Here is a 20,011-nt window from a genome sequence, read left to right on the forward strand (position 1 = left end):
GCTTTCAGTTGTCAGAACTAATGTTTTATCTAAACTTAGGGTAGTTGGTCTGTGAAAGGCAGATTAACTTTTACTCTTTGATTTTTGGTCTTTTCTGTGGTAAGAATTTCTTTAATATTTTTATTTTCTGTGGTTGTAACGGGGTTTTTTTTTTCCCAGTTGTGTTGCCTTTTGAGGAGAGTATTTAAGGAATGATGTTTAACACCTCACTAATGTGTTAAACCTTTGAAATCATTAAAGCACTTAATGAAGAATGGCTAGATACATACTTTGTGGAACATTACTCCTCATTTTAATTTGAAACAGATTTCTAGATTTCATGGACTAAAAGCAAGCTAATTTAAAATACCAGTTCGCACCATCTCCCCCTCTTGCACATCCAGTAGGTAGACTTTGAAAGCAAAGCAGCAGGAGAAAAAAATTGTGCAGCAATCATGAGACTGTTCAGGTGAATGACTGCTTCAGAGACCTGAAGCGTAAGGTTGGGTGGACAAAAAGCAGTAATATGATTTCATGCCTTAAATAGCATATGTTTTTGCACCCGATTCCCAAGATGTGGTCAAACTGATGATGTCATTGGACAGAGGACAAGGTGCAGTTAATTTGATTTATTGTCCTGAGGTGAAGTGTAGCAATGAAGCCTTCTCATAGGGAAACCATTTATCTCGGGACAATTTCCTTTATAGCTGCAATTTAACCACTACTAGGTTTGTAGCTGTTTTATCCAAGATGATAAGATTCACATTGTATTTTATAAACCAAATTTCCAGTAACAAACTTAATTTCTCAAATTTTTTTTGATACAGGAAAAGGATGGGCATTGTTAGCTGGCTTTATATTTTGATTAGTTTTCCATGCTGTAGTAAAAATTCATTTCCTCATATTCTCAAATGGAGAGAGTATGGATCTTAAATAAGGACAATCATAGAAGGGACCCATATCCATGCATATTTTAGAAAGATTTGTTGTGATCCCCCAAACTCTTACGAGAGTTTCTTATTTTAATCAAAACATGGCTCAGGATAATGGAGAGACCATTTATTTGCCTTAGATCCTGTTTCAATAAAGCTGAGTTGAAGAGAATGGAGGGCAATATACTTTTTTATGTTGAAATCAGTGTTTAATAAAAGGTGGAGTACTTACATGAAGGCTTGTACTTTGAAAGTAGTTTGGTTTTTTTTTGGTACTTGGGACGAACTTGGGTCCTTGCGCTTGCCCAGCAGGCGGCGAAACCACTGAGCTTAATCCCAGGCCCTGAAAATAGTTTTTAAAGAGATAATTCAGAATTTGGGGGGGGGGGTTGTCTTAAGTTAGTGTGAACAAATTTGTGCCTTTTGTTTTGATTAGTGGTTTTTAAAATTGTTCTATTGCAAGGTAGTGATCCCACTTACAGTTTTTGACAGATTAGATTTTCTTCTTGGTCATTTCTCATCATATTTTAGCCAGTTTATCTTAAGTTGAGTTTTAAAATTGCTCTGGGAATGTGATAGCATTGCCATGCCTTATTCCTAACCCTAGTTTGTGAGCCAAGTTTGGTGGGGTATTTTGGGTTACTTGTGAGCCTTCCATAAGCTTAAAGTCTGTCTTTTTGTATCTGTCAAGTAGACTCTCCCAAGTTTCTAGAAAATCTGTTGTCATTTCTTTGCTAACTTATCCCACCTATTACTATGGTGCTTTTGAATTAAGATCTCAGACATTCATATGACAGCTAACCAAATGTTTTTAATTTCCCAAGGACTGTTCTACTTCCATCCTATTGCTGTAAAAGTAATTTTTCACTTCTTCTTCCAAATTAGCTTCTAATTCCTTTCATTTTGTCATTGTCAAAGATGCCAGTAGGCAAGGAAAAAACAAACATTGCTATTAATTAGGTTTAAATGGTGTATTGTTCTGTCATATTTTAAATTTAGTATTCTCTATCCATTGGTAGCATAAAGCAGGAGACATTAAATGTCTCATTGTTATCTGGTTGATATAGTTGTTAATCTGTCATTCATGTGGTCTATACATTTTGGAATAATTTGGGGCTCAGAAGGTCAAATTGTTCTTATGAAGCCACTGAAGATGTTGACTAGAACCCCAAATATCTTAGGCAGGTGGTCCTAAAAGAACAAAATGGAAAATTTGAATGTTATCTTTCATAAGTGTTCCCCATTAAAGTGAAATATTTGAAGTTTATCTTGAATCTGTATTGTTTGATCTGGAATTTAGTTGTGTTTTATAAGTTGGTCATTCACTTTCATGCATTTGCTTCCTTTTTACTATGTATTATATGTAGTACAATATAAAATATAATATACATTATAATATATAATATATATTCCTTTGTACTGTGAGGCTAATATTATGTCATGGTGATTGCTTTATTGTTACTGCTTTTTAAAAAAATATTGAAAAAAGAAAACCTACAGTCCTAATGTTTGTGTTTTAGTCTTATTTTAAGCACTACTAAAAATAATCATGTACTACTGCCATTAATTTGCTTTTATGTATCCGTATTGGTTCTATTACACAGTTTTGGCGAATAGTAGTGATGTATTTTTCCTAATGAGAGTGATTGTATTTAGAACTATTCAAATAATTATTGGTTAGAGCACAGAACGGGTCATAGAGAAAACATGTTCCTTTTGGTTCACCTATGCTCTTATTTCTGATGTCTCCTTAAATACTAAATGCCTGAGCAAACATACTTACTTAGTACTTCACGGAGATCTAATATTAGGAATTAGAGTTGAAATTGTGGATTTGATTCAGTGATACATATACCTTGTTTGAGTTTGTGTGTCCTTCCTGAATTATTCTTTTCTTGTTTTATTTTTTTTTTCTCCTTTTTTCTTTTTTAAGCAAACTCTCTGGGGCAGAATTTTGCATATTTTTTTGTCTTTATTATATTGCCCAAGTAATATAGACATCTTTTTTGGTTTTTTTTTTTTTTGGTACTGGGGATGGAACTTGGGTCCTTGTGCTTGTGCAGCAGGCAGCAAAACCACTGAGCTAAATCCCTGGCCCCAGACATCTTTTTGAATGATTAAAAGAGGCAGCTATTAAGATTCACAGAGAATAGCAGTTTCCTTATGCATCTTTTGCTGAATGTTTTTTGCACATTATTGACATAATCTTTATTTTTGGTACTGGGAATCAAACTTGGGACCTTGCACTTGCGAGGCAGGCGGCGAAACCACTGAGCTAAATCCCCGACATAATCTTTATTTTATGAGTAAAAATAATTGAGTAATTGGGTTTTAAATTGGTTTCTTTGTACTGAAGTTATTAGTAACTATGTTTTGTGTGCTCTTATATGCTCTGAGCAGTAATGGCAGTGGCAACAAAAAATAGCATGAGTGGAGCCATTGCCTGGCTTACTGATCCATTTACAGTATGGTAAGAATTTGAAATATGAAAACTGTTTTGAGTGTCAGGACCTCTGATTTGAAGATGCTCCTTATGTGTGATGTGTATCATTTATAGGGTTCTGTGTGTTTTTGCTACAAGGTGTTAATTTATTTAGCACTGATAGCACATCTTTGTATACTTAGTGACCAGTTATGGATATAACTCCTTTCTTTTCCTTCCCATTTTTTTCTTCCTTTCCATTTAAGCAGACTCAAGCTTTCAATGTTGCTTGAATTTTGCTGACAAAACTAGTATGTAATTGAACAAAAGAAGAATCAGCAAACCTCTAGATTTATCAGACTTTTGAAGCACTGTTCAGGAAATTGGATATTTATTTAGAGAGGACATTTATATTAATTTTTTTAAAAAACAGTGTGAAAAGTACAAAACTAAGCACCCCCTCCCTGCGAGCTTTCCCTTTGCAATAGAAAATATACTAAGAGTGGCTGTTGTATAAAATTATGTTGTGTCTATTACAAGATTCATTCATGCTTTAACATGTGGTCCCCTTGAGTAATGGAGTTGTACTAGTAATGACTGTAAGTGAACATACCTGTAAAGAGAAATATACTAGATGTTTTACTTTAGTACACTTGTTTTAAAGGTCTGCTTAATGAAAAACAAACTTCTTTTTTCTGATTCATACTGCACCAAGTAAGATATTATAATCTTTAAAAAGTTATCTTAAACATTTCTTACCTTATAAAAAGTATCTGGTTCTATGCCAGTCGGTGAGAATATCAAGGAAACAGAAGACTGCTGTGGAGGAGTTGGCATAAAATAAGTAGGGAAAATTTTAAAACAATGTATATAATCACAAATCAAAATACTAGTACCTGAAAGAAAAATAACAAGTAATGAATATCAGAGAAGGGATTAGGGTGTGTGCAAGTTTGAAAAAGCCAGATAATCTATCCTTAAGCTTTTGCCTTACTGGGAGAAAAAAGAACACAAGATTCCTTCCTCCCTCCCTCTCTCCCTCCCTTCCTCCCTCCCTCCCTCCCTCCCTCCCTCCCTCCCTCCCTCCCTTCCTTCCTTCCTTCCTTCCTTCCTTCCTTCCTTCCTTCCTTCCTTCCTCTTTCCCTTCTTATGGTGCTGGGGATGGAACCCAGGGTCTCCTGCATGCTGAAGAAGTTCTACGGAGAGTATGCCATTAGCCCCTAGATTTCAGACTTCCTGGTCTCCTCCCGCCTCCATTCCAAATTACTGCAAGCCAGAGAAGGCTTTAAGTAGAAAGTGAGATCTTTTAAGCAGAGCCTTAAAGGGCAACAAGAATTGAGAGGGATGGGAAGACAGAGAAGAACATTGCAGGGGAAATTGTGGTCAGTGTTGTTCTGAATAGTAAAGAATGAGGAGCCTTTTGTTCTCTGTGCTGGGAAGCTGTTGGGGGTTTTTGAACTAAGGGCTAATGTGATAAAAAGTGATATATTAGGGTTGATGTGGCAGTGTGTGCAGGATGGTTTCCAATAGAGATTGGATCTAGAGAAACCAGTTCATGGAGATTGAGGTATTTGATTTATTGACTAATGCTGTAAGTGCTACAGAGATATAAACATAGTAAAACAATTACCTGACTATTTTTGCTCCAATAATGACATAGGTAGTTCATAGTAAAGATGTTAAGAATATTGTCCAATTTACTTGACTTGGAAAAAAGACCTTTCGGAAAATTCATGCCTGGTCTTTGCAGTAAGAACTTCTGACCAGTGAGTTTGTTTTTAGTCTTGTGGACATAGAATATCTAATGACTTAGATTTCTTTTCAAATCAAATGCAGTGTTTAGATCACATTGTTAACCTCAAAGGAAGTAAATACATAGGTATTTATGGTATGCCTTCCTAGTTCTAGTTTATACTTTTACATTTCTTTTGCATTTCTTTTATTGCTTCTGTCTTTAAACTCTTGTTATTTCATGTTTTATGTGGGCTACCTTACCTCCTTTCTGGCGCAAGAGAGATATAAATAAAATTACTATAATCATGACATAATGATAATGTCTGCATTTTTATAGTGCCTTAAAGTTTATAGGAGCACTCTCATTTTCATTGCCTCAGACTTTTCAGGCAAGTATTATTATACCCATTTTATAGTTGAGTAAAATAAAGCTCAGATTAAGTGACTTTCTCAAGGCCATGTGCTTTAATAAGCACTAAGTGTGTTGGGGAATGGGAAAGCTGCCTATGGAGAGCTCTGAATCTCTGATGATCTAAGAGTTTGGATTTCATTTGCTAGGCAGTAGGGAGTCATTGAAGGTCTGTGTTGTTCTGGGCTGTGCTCTGATCAAAGCCTTTATTTTAAATTGTTTATGGTAATAGCTAAGAAGAGTCCAAGGGAATGCCCAGCTTTTGAGCTTGGGTTATCCAGAGACGTGCCGTGAACAGATAGATGTAAAGATGGGAGAGGGAGCCATTAGGGGAAAGGCTACAATTCAGTTTTAAACATGTTATTGGAGACATGACTGCATGGATCTTATTAAGTTTTAAGTTCCTTGGGAAAATGGAAAATATTTTAGTAAATTTTCTGTGATAAACATGAGTACATTTGTAGAGGAGATGTATGCACGTGTCACAGTGTATGTGGATGAGCGTTGACTCTGAACATTGTAAATTCTAGACATCTCAATTTGGCCTTGGCACTGACTTCTATGGGTATTTCCATCAGCAATAAAATGGTGATAATTCCAGTTTTGGAGGGATGCTGTGGGAGTAACAAAATGGATAGCAGAAGCATCTTTAAAGTACTGTAATAGTTTTTTTTACATGAGCACAAGAGTAAAATCAGCAGTTTTATGGCTTGTGCTCCTGTAGAGGAGAGGCTTTAGGGCTGATGGATTCTGTGGGATCCCTTACTGGAGGTCCATTTCTGTGGTAGCCAGCACTCTGGGAAAAGGAATGTCTCTTTAGTACTCTTCTGAAAACTTGATACGATGGAAGTGTTACTCTGAAACAAATGTAAACTTGCCCTGGATTTCAGGGCATTCTATTGTGTAGCCCTCACCCCTGCCTTATCTTTGACTACATTTTAAAATATTGTGACTCAATGATTGCACCAGGGAAGTCCTCTGATGGACCCAACACAAATATAACATTTCTTTTATTGGGTTTTAATTTTTAGAAAAGTCTCTCTAAAATTTAAAGACTTGGTTTTGGAGGATGACTGTGTTTTACTTGAGGCTTGCATGGGTCTTTCTCCCTATGCCCCACCCTTTCCTAGAACTCTAGGTGAACCTACTGTTTTCCTCCGCCCCTGTCAGGGATGTTCTGAGAACCTGTACTCACTCATCACTCACACTGTCTCTGGTTAGGATGTTATGTTGTGTGAAGAGAGCTCTGGGAGGTGAGAGGCCTGGGTTCTATGTCATTAATTGGCTGTGTAACTTTAGGACATTACTTTATGGGTTTTTTAGATTTTGCATTTGTAAATTAGGAGAAGATTCACTTTTTGTTGTTTTGTTTTTGGTGCTGGGGATCAAACCCCATGCCTCACATATGTTAAGCAAGCATTCTACCACTGAACTGTATCCCAATCCCAAATTTAACTCCTTTAAAATTCTTTGATGCTAAATATTTAAAGTTAAAGTGAAACAGTTCAAATTGAAATCTGATGTAGGAACAGGGAAACATCCTCTGATTTCTACGCTAGCGGGGCTTTCAGCAAGATCCTTAAGACTCACACTGAGCAGGGTTTGAAAATTTTTCTTTGTTTCTCTTGACCCTTTTATCCATATTCTGTCTCCATTAATAGCCATTTTTCAAGCCTGATCTGTCGTACTTTCTCTGATTTTAGTGCTTAATTTGTGTTTATTCAGCACTTCATTATACACAGTCTTATTTTCTTCCTTAATTGATTATAAATCTTGTCTCCTCATAAGAGCTTGAGAGCAAGAACATACTGTCAGGGACAGTAGGCATTTAGCAAATAACACTTAATTGATTAAATTAGTGGTTCTCAATCTTTGTTGGGCTAAGAATCACCCATGGAACTTTTTCAGCATGAGAAGACCCAGGCTTCACCTGAGTTTCTAATACAGTAGAGGTTTGAAAATCCCTGTTTTACAGAGTTGTACAGGTTATTCAGTAGCATTAATTACTTGTTGCCTCTTAAGATTATTTATTGCTTAGAATACTTTGAACAGCCTTCTTAAATATTGCACCAGCAAAACTGGGTGGGAGCGTAGCTCTTTGGTGGAGCACTTGCCTGGCACATGGAAAGCCCTGGCTTTGATTCCCCACCCCAGCCACCCTTACCCCAGGCACCATAATGAAAAGACAGACCTTCAAGGGGACCTGTTTCCTTAGTTTGTTTCAAGCACTACCCAGCCTTCTTACTGTGAACAAATCACTTTTGCTGATGCTGTTGTTGTTGCTGTTTTGAGACAGGGTCTCCCTGTGTAGTTCAGGCTGGCCTTGAACTCATGACGATGCTCCTGCTTCAGCTTCTGGAGTGCTGGGATTATAGGTGTGCACCACCACCATACTCAGTCCACAAATCACTTTCTAACCCATACAGTTTTCTTTGATAAAATGTGGGTTGTACTAGATACGTAGTTTTCATATTTCTTTTCTTTTTAAAAATTTTTCCCTTTTTCTAAGTTATGGAATTCTTCAAAAACATCTTTTGAGTGAAGACCAGTAAGCACAACAGATACTTTATGAGCCTCTTGGCTTTTGAGTACCATTTTAAATAGAGCATGATAAGCTTGATACTGTCTTAGCAACATAACTAAATCTTACAGTGGGTAGTACTGAGAGGTGAGATTTAGATTTTAAGCTTGAAACATCCTCCTGCAATGTGAATGAACAAGGGCATAAAATTACCAAGAATTTGTAGTACTTAATATATGAACTTGGTTATAATTAACCAGTCTGACTGGTCTTTCTGCTTTTATTTAATTCAACAAGTATTTATAGAGTTTCTTTTACTCCTAGCCATGCATCTAGCACTGGAGAGAGACCAATGAATAATATAGATACTGGTTCTGCTTCTGAAAGCTTATAGTCTTTTGGGTAAATTATACATTAAATAACACTGTTGATAGTTAAGTGAATAAAATATGGGAGGTTGAGAGCAACCAGGGAGCGTAAAGTAGGTACCCTAATCTGGATAAGATGATTTGGGAAGTAATATTTATTGAGAAATGAAGTATGAATAGGAATTATTCAGTCCAAGTCTGAGAATAGGAGGTGGGATTAAAAATGTTCTGAACAAAGAGAATGATGCACACACACGGAAAAAACAGTACTTTCAAAGAACTGAAATTTAACATAGTTGGTGCAGGAAAAGTAAGATTTAGCTGAAGAGCTAAACATGATTTTCAAATTATGAGGCTATTTTCATGATGTACTTTTTATTGACCAAATCTACAGTCAAAATTTGTGGTAGAGATTCACAATTTTCCAATAAATGCATTGATTTCTAATGATAATCGCATTTACCAAGTCTTTGTGCCAGTTACAGTACTTAATGCTTTACATGGACTGAGATTAATCACAGTGACCGCGTGGGGGTGTGTATTGGGAGTAGGCAGTTAGGAACATTATTCTCTTAACCATTAACTTCTGTTTCAAGCCAGTTGAATGACAAAGAATATACCAAGTAGGATTGGGGCCTTGCGAAACTTCCGCTGCAGGGCATGTGTATTAACAGCTGTTTTGAGTTTATCCTCAGTGCTCTTGCAAAGGTCCAGACTGTGGTATAGAATTAATTGTGCTTCTTTATCTCTATCTTGAAATTTGGAAAAATGCACAGTTGATTACCAAATCTGATGTTAACTTAGCTTTTAAACATTTACAGATGCTGATTATAAACATGTTTTGTAGCTGTTGGTATACAAATTGCTGGTCCTGGTGATAAGAATTACAAATGTTAACATCTGGATAATTTTCTTTTTATTTATTTTTTTTAATTTAATTTTTTTTAGTACTGGAAATCAAAGTGCCTTGTGCTTGCCAGGCAAGTGCTGTGCCGCTGAGCCATGTCCCTGGCCTTCCATCTGGATAATTTTCATTTGGGGCATCATTTAACTTTTTTCTGATCCAGTTGGTGAGATACGAAATTAAGACATAGTAATTTAATGTATCACAAGTGCTTTGTGAGTTAAAAGTGATATGCAGGCAAATCATGCAAAAAAAAAGATTTGTTTACCACTTTTTGTTTCCCCCACCCCCACCTTACCAAGATGTTTTTAAGCCAGGGGTGTAGTTTCCAGTTGAGGAAACATGACAGTTGATTATTGTTTCTGATGAGATGTCAGCCATTTAAGGGTGTTGGTTCACACTCTGTGTTGTTTGTCTCCAGAATTTTTCCTATAGACGACATTGCTAAGTTCTCGTCCATACATACCTCTCGTGCTCTCAGCCAAGGAAAGTGCTGTTTTGGCAGACTAACATATATACACACACTCATAAGCCAACCATTGTTTGCAAGGAATTGGTGACAATCCTCTGATGTTGTGAGACATCTTAAACATCACTGTAGCCTGAGAAAATGAATTCATTTTATGAGTATTCCTGGAAGAAATCATGGGTACCATTTCAGGGGGTTTAGACAATAGGGGGGATTGCTAGCTCCTAATGCTGGAATCATATCTTTTTTTTTTTTTTGGTACTGGAGATCGAACTCGGGTCCTTGCACTTGTGCAGCAGGCGGCGAAACCACTGAGCTAAATTCCGGCCCTGGAATCATATCTTAATTATGATTCCGGCCCTGGAATCATATCTTAATGGTAATACTGCTATAAGGACCAGTATGGTGCTGGCTCAACTATTGAGCCTATTTCTTGAAATTTGTTCCTGTGTGTATGCAGATATACATACCTCCTGGTGTAAGATGCATATACACATCAATGTTTACACCTGGATATGTGTGTCCTTTTATGCATGTGAACATAATTTTAAAAAAAGCATTATAGTATACATCCTATCATATATAGTGTAGTTGAAAGATACAGTAAAAGCTTAAATTTAAAAACTGTATCACAGTAAAGGACACATTGCCATAAATCCCCCTCAGAATACTTCTTGCTTCAAACACACTTGTCCTGTTGTTCTTGCCACTTTCTGTTGTAGTTGTGGAAGTCCTCTTTCCTGAATGTCTTGTAGTTGCACTTCTTTGGCTGCCTTGATGTCCTAAATTGATTCAAAACTTTTACCTTTCTTAGTCATTTTGACTTTAGGGAAGAGCCAGAAGTTGCACTGTGCCAGGTCAGGTGAATGAGGTGGATGAGGAGACACTGTGATGCTTTTACAAGCCTGCCTTTCCATTGGATGGCACTTGGCAGCAGCATTTGTGATATTTTTGATCATAGCTCATAAAGATGCTTGAGAAGGAGGGCTTCCAGAACTACTTCAGAAAGTGGCAAGAGCAATGGAAAAAAGCAAGGAAGGGGAGTTGCTTGCTTCCAAGTGTATTGTAAGCAAGGGGGGAGTATTTTGAGACATTAATAGCAGTGTGTCTTTTACTATAATAATTGTAAAAATTTAAACATTTGCCATATATATATATATATATATATATTTTTTTTTGTACTAGGAATCGAACTCAGGTCCTTGTGCTTTCAGGGCAGATGGTGGCACCACTGAGCTAAATCCCCAGCCCCATTCACCGTATATTTTGATCCTACCCTGTAACTTGCATTTTTATTTGTTTATTTTGCATCATTCCCTGTATTTGTTTTGCATGGTTCCCTATTATTTAGAATTCACTCAGTTAAGAAAATAAAGCGTTTTTTATTTGCTAGGCGGAAACCTGGGTAATTTAAGTCAGCCTGCATGCTTGCCTGCCTTTTTTCCTCCCCACCCTCCCTTCTTCACTTATTTAGTGTAATGTCTTCTGGTGACACAAATGATAAATCACCAGTTGATTGAATTATTATTCAAGGTGGCCCATAGCTGTTCAAAGGTGAATCTTTGGTTAATCAGAAAGAGCTAGTGAAGTTGACAGAGGAGAAATTTTCACCTTGTGTATTCCTATAGAACTAAACAATGCTGACATGTCTGCAGGTTTCAGTTCTTCAAAAATTACCAGTTTTTTATGTAAAAATTTTTCTCACATATCCTTTCATGTTCTTAATGACTGCTTAGCATTTGATTATATAACAGTCTGCCAGTCTGTTTCCTTGCCCCTTTTTAATGCATGTTAGTTTTTTCCCCATTGTTGTGTTATAACCATCCATGTACAGTGCTTTATTTTTTTAAGATAAATTCTCAGAAATAGAATTTTAGAATTAAAGAATTGGCACAAGACAAAATTGTAACAAATGTAGTTTAAAGATTTGATTGTAATCCTAGAATCAGGAAACATCTCATTCTTTAAAATAGAATGAGTCTTGCAGTAAGCTGAGCAGAGGACACAGAGAGGCTTTGGAGCCAGAAAAGGGCTTAATTTAAGCAAGCAGAAATAGGGTACAAAATGCAGATTGGTCAATCCAGAGTTATTTTCCTCATAGGATTAAAATAGGGAACTTCCTTTTCATGTTGGCTCAGGTAAACTAGGCCCGTTCTAATTAGGTGCTGTGTGTCTCCTGTTTGTGGAAGACTTGCCTGTTTCAAGTTCAATTTAAGCAGCACTTAGCATAAGTGACTTTATTCTAATTTGTTCTGGTCTGCAGGAGCCTAGACCAGAAGGCTAGACCAAAGTAGTGGCCTCCCATAAACTTTATTCAACAGAATATATACACATTAAAAATTTTCGTAGATGATGTCAAGTCTTTGAGAGTGGTACCAAGCTGTATTTTTGTCTACAGTATTTACTAATGTCAGTTTCTCCACAGTATCTCCAGTACTGTTAGTTATCAGTTCTTTTATTTTTTCCATAGTTGACTGGTGAAAAATATCTTACTGCTTTAATTTTCCCTTTTGGGGGCGGGGGGTTGTGGTACTCACCATTGAACCCAGGGCCTTTGCCCTGAGCTACACCCTGAGTCCTTTTAAAAAACTTTTGAGACAGGATTTTAACTAAGTCTCTAAATTGCCTAGGCTACACTTGATCGTAATTCTCCTGCCTCATCCTCCCAGAGTGCTGGGATTGCAGGTATACACCACCACACCTGGCTTTATGTTTTTGCTGTAAACATCTTCTTAAATTATATTTCCTTTTCTATATTTTTTTCAAATGTAAAACAATGATTTATCTTTCTTTGTGTGTTGAACTGATTTTAGCCTTTTCAGAATGCTTGTAGTGTTCCTGAAAATTTTTGACTTCTTAAATACTCTATGATTACCTTCCCTACCCAGTCTAATTCTGCTCCTCTTTCAAGAAGCAGCTTAGGTTTGAGAGTACAGCTCAGACCACTCTACCCCTGGTCACCAGATCTACTTTCGGGCCATTTATTAGCCACTCATTCACAGAGAGCCAGTTGCTGCAGACTCTGAGTGGGGATGGTCAGCTGTGACACTGGTCCTGCAGAACCATGCCCTACCCTGGCACAGAAAATGTTTCTTTTAGCATAGAAACGAGAATGAGCATAATTTTTTACTCTGCCTGCTCTAAAGACGTATGAAGTTTTTATTTAAAGATTGGGAAGGAGGGGCAAAGGAGGAATGGAAAGATGACAATTTCTTTAGCTCGGCCCTACCTAAGGGATTAGAACTGACAAGACTTATTCTAAAATCTTTTCAGTGCTGGACTGAATTAGAGTCTAACCTCCTAGCAAGCTTGGGATTCCCTGGAACATGGGGAGCAACAGATTTAAGGAAGCTGAGAATAAGGAGGAAGGTATTTAACTTCTGAGCAGAGATGGCTCAACAGTGGTATGTGTGTGAACTATGGTTGACACACAGCAGTGACAGCACTGGAAAGTCCCTTGGTGGTGAGGGAAGATGACAGTGACCTTGAAGGAAATACAGGCTGTGCAACAAGAATATGATTGTGTGTTTTGTGGAGTTGAAATGTCTCTTAGACTATTGGGTTATTTAGAAAGCTGAGAGGTCAGTAGGTTCAGATTGTTGCACGCATAGGGTTTTTCCTAATATTTGGTGGAGGGAGCAGCTCAGATAAGAAACAGGTACAATAACAGTCTTGTTTGCTTTTTCTGGTAGTACCCTCTTGTCCATTTTTATCAAATAATTTTTATGCTTCCTTTATCAAATGTCAATATGTTATTTTTACCATTTTGAGTGATGCCTGTGGAATAATAAATGTTTATAAATATCATGTAACTTACAGTAAGCTTGACTGAATTTACACAGTCATTTTGTACTATAATTTGTCTAGTTTCTGTTAATAAAAAATTATTTGGGGTATTCTCTGATCTTTCCTTCTCCTTTTTCTCCCTTTGATTCCCCTTCTCGTGTTTCCCCACCTAGTTGAGAATTTACTGGGTTTTATTTTTTAAATCTACATACTACATTCTGGAAATCCTTCCTCTCCTTTGACTTCTTATGTGACTTCTTTAATTCTTATAATTTTTTAACTTGAGATATATTACTCTAAGCATTATCTATGTATTTATTTGTTCATTTTGTCTTTCCCCTAAAAATTTAACATGATTTATGGAGATTCATAAACTAGTAAAAAATATAAAATAAAAGACCTAATAAAAAATTAATATTTACTCTCAGAGGGGCACAAATATTTCTTTAAGCTCTGTAGATGATGCAAAAAAAATACCTGGTAAATTTATGTTCTTAAAACTTGAAAGCAAGCAAACTTGTTTTTAATAAAAGCACAGCAGCTCCCGACACTAAGATAAGAAGGAAATTTTATAACAAGACCTCATGTAATGGGATAAACAGTGACCTCAACAGTAGTCTTATTATAGATCCACTAGCAAATTTTATAATACCTTGAATAGGCCCAACACATCACCATGGAGCACCATCAGTAAGGGTGAGGGGCTTGTTGGTGAGGACTATTCAAAATGGTCTGACTTAAAAGGAGAAAAGATTTTGGAATAATTAAGATGGAAGATAGTCCATATCCTTTAGATATCATCCATAAATACCTGCTTTATTCCTTGTATGAGGCTACTGACACAGCGTAGGCTATCAAGTAATGCTTTCAGAGTAAATACTGGGTTGTACTGGTTTTGAAATTATATTTCTCAGTGCTTATTGAAGGTAGAGAGATAAAATGATCGTGTTGTTCAGGGAGGTGAGTTGGCCATTTCAGGTGTGGTCTTGAAGGTAATACTGCATTGGTAGGCTCATTGGCAGGTTTGCTTCTCAGAAACTCAAATTCATCAGTATAGCTGCAAATAAAAGGAGTTCAAGGGAACCGACTCACTGACTTTTACTAAGGATGTGCACAGTAGACAAATAGAAACAATGCTTGTTTGTGTTAACTTATTATGAGAAATATAATTATGAGGTAGACTAGAATTCTTGGTCATTCAGCAGTACATTATCTTGCTTTAGAAGAAGCCAAATTATAATCAGACGAGTTGCTTGGCAACATTCTTGGTCAAGGCCAAGGAAGTTAATTATGCTAATAGGATATACCTTCCCAGCTGCCTAGAGTGTATGCTGCACTGAACAGTGCTGAGCACATTCTGAAAATTGTTCTGTAGGCTTCCTTTTCCTGTTCTTTGTGTGTGTGTGTGTGTGAGACAGAGTATCGTATCGTATCGCTATGTAGTTCAGGCTGACCTTGAACTCATTATGGATCCTCCCTTGCCATATCCTCTCAGAGTGCTGGGACTACAGGCTTGTGGCACTTTGACTGACCCTTTTACTATTCTTAATCCAGGCATACTCTACCCTAAAAACATTCTGTTTGTCACAGATAGAAAAAAGAATACTGAATGAAAGAGTCTACTTTGTAAGTATTTTTAGATAAGGGGATAAAGTTGAACTTAGATATTTAGATTGTTTTGTGAGTCTCCACTACCTTGTTCTTGTTTGCCATGCTATCAAAAAGTGGTTAATTCTCAGTTTTAATAAATGTGATGCTTATACCTTCTATAGTTTTCACTGCTTTCCCAGAGTAAAAACATACCTAAAAATGGTGTCCATAGACAATTCAAGTGTAATTTTAGTTCAGATCACATACACATAGTAAACTGTTCTGATGGCTTAATGCAATTGGCATTGTAGTCAAATTTGATATTCCCACTCCCATCTTCCCTTTTATTTTCATTCTAGCAGGTGCTGGGAATACTAGAAGGAAAAATACATAGCCCCTTGAATAACAATGTGCTTTGAAAAGTGATCACTTTAATGCAAAATTGAAAGTTTTCTGTCAGCGTTAAACCAGAATTTAGGATCTTACAATAATTGAAATTGACATTAGGTAAAATGACCAGGTGGTGTTGGGACAGTTGGTATCCATTTGAAAAAAAAAAAAAAAAGTCAGGATCACATCTTACACCATACATAAAAATTAATCATGGAGACATTAACTATTTGAATGTTCAGAGGAAAACTCAGAAAAATACTAGAACAGGAGGGGCAATGATTTTTTATTCATTTTAAAGGATAGAAAGTCTTTCCAACACTCATCCACATGCTATAAAGGAAAAGATAATAGCTGTATACATTTTTTTTTTTTTTTTTTTGCAGTACCAGGGATTGAACTCAGGACCTTGTGCTTGCAAGGCAGGCGCAGAGCCACTAAACTAAATCCCCGGCTGCTGTGTAAAATTTTTAACGTTCTACCATCCAAAAGATGGTGCAAATAAAATTGTTAGCAAAATATATGGTAAGAAAGTATTAGCCTATGTATGTGAAAGAAGATTAATTTGTCTTAATATATGAAGACTCAGTAGCAAATGACAAACACTCAAATAGGAAAATGACCAAAGTGTGTGAATAGACATATCATTTAGAGTGAGGACTGTGAACAAACATAGGAACACTGGTCAAGACGAAACTTTTTTTCCGGTCATACAGAAAACAGGGATGAAGAAGTTGGGAAACGCCTGTTTTGATGAGATGGTGGAGAAATTAAATAATTTAATTCTCATATCCACCCCGTAGGATGGGCATTGTTATTTGTTTTGTAAATGGCCACAAGGAAATTACATAATTTTCCAAAAGTTAGCATAACTAGAAAGTGGTGGCATTTGTTTAAAATAACATGAGGATATTGATTCCACTTTGGTCCTAACTTTAGTTGGCTCCCATATTAGATTAGTTAAGGAAGATATTTATTAGCAGAAATTCTTTTGTTTTTGTTACTTTTTTCAGGATTTTGGAAACTAATTTATACATTAGGTAGTAAAATATTTTTAGAGATAATTATTGTCTAGTGATAGCCAGAGTAAATACCATGAATGAAACTTTCTGCACTGAACACTGATAGACCAAAGAGGCAGTGGATGCCTTTGGAAAGAGTGTATTTGTGCCAGGTTTCTGTTGCAGAAGAACCTCTTGCTCTTAATAATTCTGAAAAGCGATTAAACTTAGTACATGATAAACAGATGGGGTAATAAATCCAAACTGAAAAATGTCACCAAAACTAGCTTTCTCACTCTGGTGACATGGTGAAATAGTAAACGTTTGAGGACATTAACAATATAATCCAGCTATTAGAGAACTGAGTAGATTGTCCTGAGACAGATAAAAGAAGCAAATGTATGCTTTCTTCCATAGCGCAACATTACTTATTTACCATTTGTGTACCATTAGCCCAAATCAGGAGCCGCAGTTTAACATGCTGCATGGATGCTGCTTTTCATATTATGGAATGTTACTTGGTTTTACAAGCAAGGAAGAAATGAAGAACTTTAAGACTTTGTGCTAATCGCCTTGCTCTGTGAAATGATATTCATGTATTGGGTCTGTAATGTCCCGTTTTGCATAGAATAAAGTTATCTGAACACGTGTAGGGCAAAATTCAGAAAACGGTGTCAGTCATATATGATACAGGTATATGTGTTCTGAGAAAATCCTTACATAGTTCTACGTAGGATTAAATGAGATAATATATATAAAATTACTGGGTACATTGCTGAAACTCTGGAATCCATCAGTTTATATAAGGTATTTCTTATTTTCAGACCTTTTGATGACTTGGAATCAAGCAGGTGAGAACAAGCGCTGGGATTTTTAATGTGTCATACAAATTTACAAAGCAAATAATACCCGTAGTTTTAAAAGCTCCTTAGACTTTAAAATGCTGTGAATAGATAAGCGATAATTTGTGTAAAGACTAAATGAATTATTTATGGTAAATGAAACAATATCAACACCATATTTAATGTTACATGCAGATTTTACTCTGTGCAAACTTAACTTTATTTCATTTTCCTCTTAATTTCCCTGAGCTGCTTGAGGGGTAAAGGCAAGTGTTGTTCCTTTTAGTACCTCAGTTTTACACAGTGCTGCGCTCATGGTAGATACTGGTAACTACTTACTAAACCGTTTTTTTAGATTCCATTAGCGATAGGCCTGACTGCTTTCATTATAACATGTCTCATGTACTTGGTATCATGCCCACTACCACACACTAATGTTAAATATAAAGACACAGATCTTAGCGGCCATTACATAGAACTGCGTGTTCTTGTGCACTCTACCCATGCCTGACCTCTGTAACTGATCCAGACTGGACTGTCTTCCCTTTGTCTGCCTATGGTGAGGCTAAATCATTGTGCCAGTCTGCTGCTCATTCTGGCTCTGAGAGTCCTGAGATAGCGAACGACGAGCCCAAAGACTGAGTGGGAATATGGGCCCTGGAGCTGTGGGGCTGGGAATACATCTTAGGTTAGGGGATAGCACTTGAAAAGGAAGAGGTGGAGGTTTTCTGGGTCAGGAATCTGAGCAGGGCTTCACTGGGGTCCCCCGTGTTGCCAGACCTCTCATAAGGCCGCAGTGGCAGTGTCAGAGCCAGAGCTGCAGTCTCATCTGAAAGTTGAGCTAGTGGAGGTTCTGCTGCTTGGCTTGCTCATAGGGTGGATCTGGTTCCAAGCTCCCTGGCAGGATTATCGCAGGATTGTTGGCCGAAGTCGGCCCCCCAGGGTCTGTTGAACCAAGGTCTCTGTTTCTTCCTTGGTAGGTGGCCAGAGGTTGCCCTCAGTTCCTTGGCACGTGGGCCTCTTCAGCTTGCTTCATCTGAGCAGGTAAACAAGAAGAGCTGGAGGGTGTCCTGTCAAGAAATGAGGAGGAGCAAGAGGAAGTCACAGCCTCTAACCTAATCACAGAAGTGTGATACCTCATCCTTTTACACTTTTGTTAGAAGCAAGTCACTTGATCTGTCCCACACTCAAGGGGACAGGCCTACACCAGGCACGAATATCAGGAGTCTGAAATCTGCCTAATGCAGGGCTTTCAGTAACATGTAAGTGCCTAAAGGAGCCCTGTTTTCCAAAAGTTAGAGACCTGCTTATCTAAATGTATATGAAATTTATGAAATATGTATGGGAAGTAGCCCTGTCTTTTAAAAAAATGTTCTCCAGAGTAAAGCTTGGACTTTTGAAGCCTGCATATGCTGTAAATGGTGAGCCTTGTTGTGGACTTTGTTATCTAGAGGGGATGATCTTAATATTACGTAGCTGTCTTCTCACAGCATCCTTTAGGAATTAAGCACAAACATGAAAGAATAAGTAGTGACAAACTAAAGTCTCTGAAGCTTACACTTGTACAATTTTGTCACAGTCATTGGAACTGCGCATCATTAGTGGAAAGAAAGAACGTATTTCCATGGATATTTAGAGTACTTGGTGAATTGAGAGACGGAAGAGTAGCATTTAATATTTGTACTACCTTGTAGGATATGAGAATGCTTAGTTGTTTGTCCAACTTTTGAAAAATTTCCACTCCCAGTTTTGGTACTCTCTACTTCTTTGGTCTTAATCTCTTTGGGCTAACATGTCTTCTGCAAAAGAAAGCCATGGTTTAGATAATGAAGGAGGTTGTATGTATCTATAAGGTTTTGAGGTAACTTGGGTTCATGTGGGAATAAAATGAATGACTGAACCTGTGAATGATGATTGAAGGCATAATTTTAGAAATAAGCATATGAAATTTAACATCTTTTCTGCCATGTGTCCTTTATCTTTTCATGTTTTCCTGTTTTTTCTCTCCTATAAAACTCACTCTTTATGAGTGAAGACAACAAGGTTTTTTGCTACAATATTGAAGCATTATATATTTTAAAATAGGATTATCAGACCTTAGTCAGAGGTCATGTGACCAAATTTTCTTTAATGCCTAAAGTTTAGAGAGGTTAAGCCTGAGAGAACAAGAACATTTCTTTCAAAGCAGAAACAAAACAAACCATGTACGTTACCTTATATGATACTCTTAAAATTGAATCCTCAAAGTGAATTTTGAGTAATAGTTTTCAGAATGATTGTTAAAAGGTTTTAGACAACAACTCTAATATAGCTAAAGGTCATTAGATGACTTAAAAAAAGTGATTAAAAAAAACAGTGGTAAGATTTTATTGTAAAGTTGTTTGTATCAGCCATTAAGTCTGAAGAAGCTGCATTTTCCATTCCTATTCCTTATTAAATAGACAAAATAGTACTTTTTGAGAATGTTTATTTTTTTATTTTTGGGGACAAGTGTAAAAATAAAGTGATACAACATATATGTGTCCCATACAAAAACAGAAATAATGATAATGATAGTGTATTTAATAGTGTTAGAAAATCTGAAAGGTTGCAGCAAGTGAATCCTTCTACCACATTTATTATTGTTGAGAATGTTGTCCTTTGTATCCTTCCTAAGAAGATCTT

At 36.7% G+C, this 20,011-nt stretch overlaps 1 protein-coding gene across 11 annotated transcripts in view; it reads left to right on the plus strand.

Moving 5' to 3' along the window:
• Pou2f1 (POU class 2 homeobox 1) overlaps positions 1 to 20,011 on the plus strand; it is a 166,791-nt gene that overhangs the window by 2,065 nt on the left and 144,715 nt on the right. The window contains exon 2 of one of the 11 annotated variants that reach the window (XM_087206840.1): positions 18,328 to 18,391. The exons of 9 other annotated variants lie outside the window; for them this stretch is intronic. The gene's annotated coding sequence lies outside the window, so the exon portion shown is untranslated. Of the gene's footprint in view, positions 1 to 4,444; positions 18,392 to 20,011 lie in introns of those variants that run through there. One more of the 11 variants, XM_021244744.2, reaches the window with a different exon arrangement.

The sequence above is a fragment of the Heterocephalus glaber genome, unplaced genomic scaffold (assembly GCF_053883595.1).
Source record: "Heterocephalus glaber isolate CG9 unplaced genomic scaffold, H.glaber_assembly_v1.0 deba00000738, whole genome shotgun sequence".
Lineage (NCBI taxonomy): Eukaryota > Metazoa > Chordata > Mammalia > Rodentia > Bathyergidae > Heterocephalus > Heterocephalus glaber.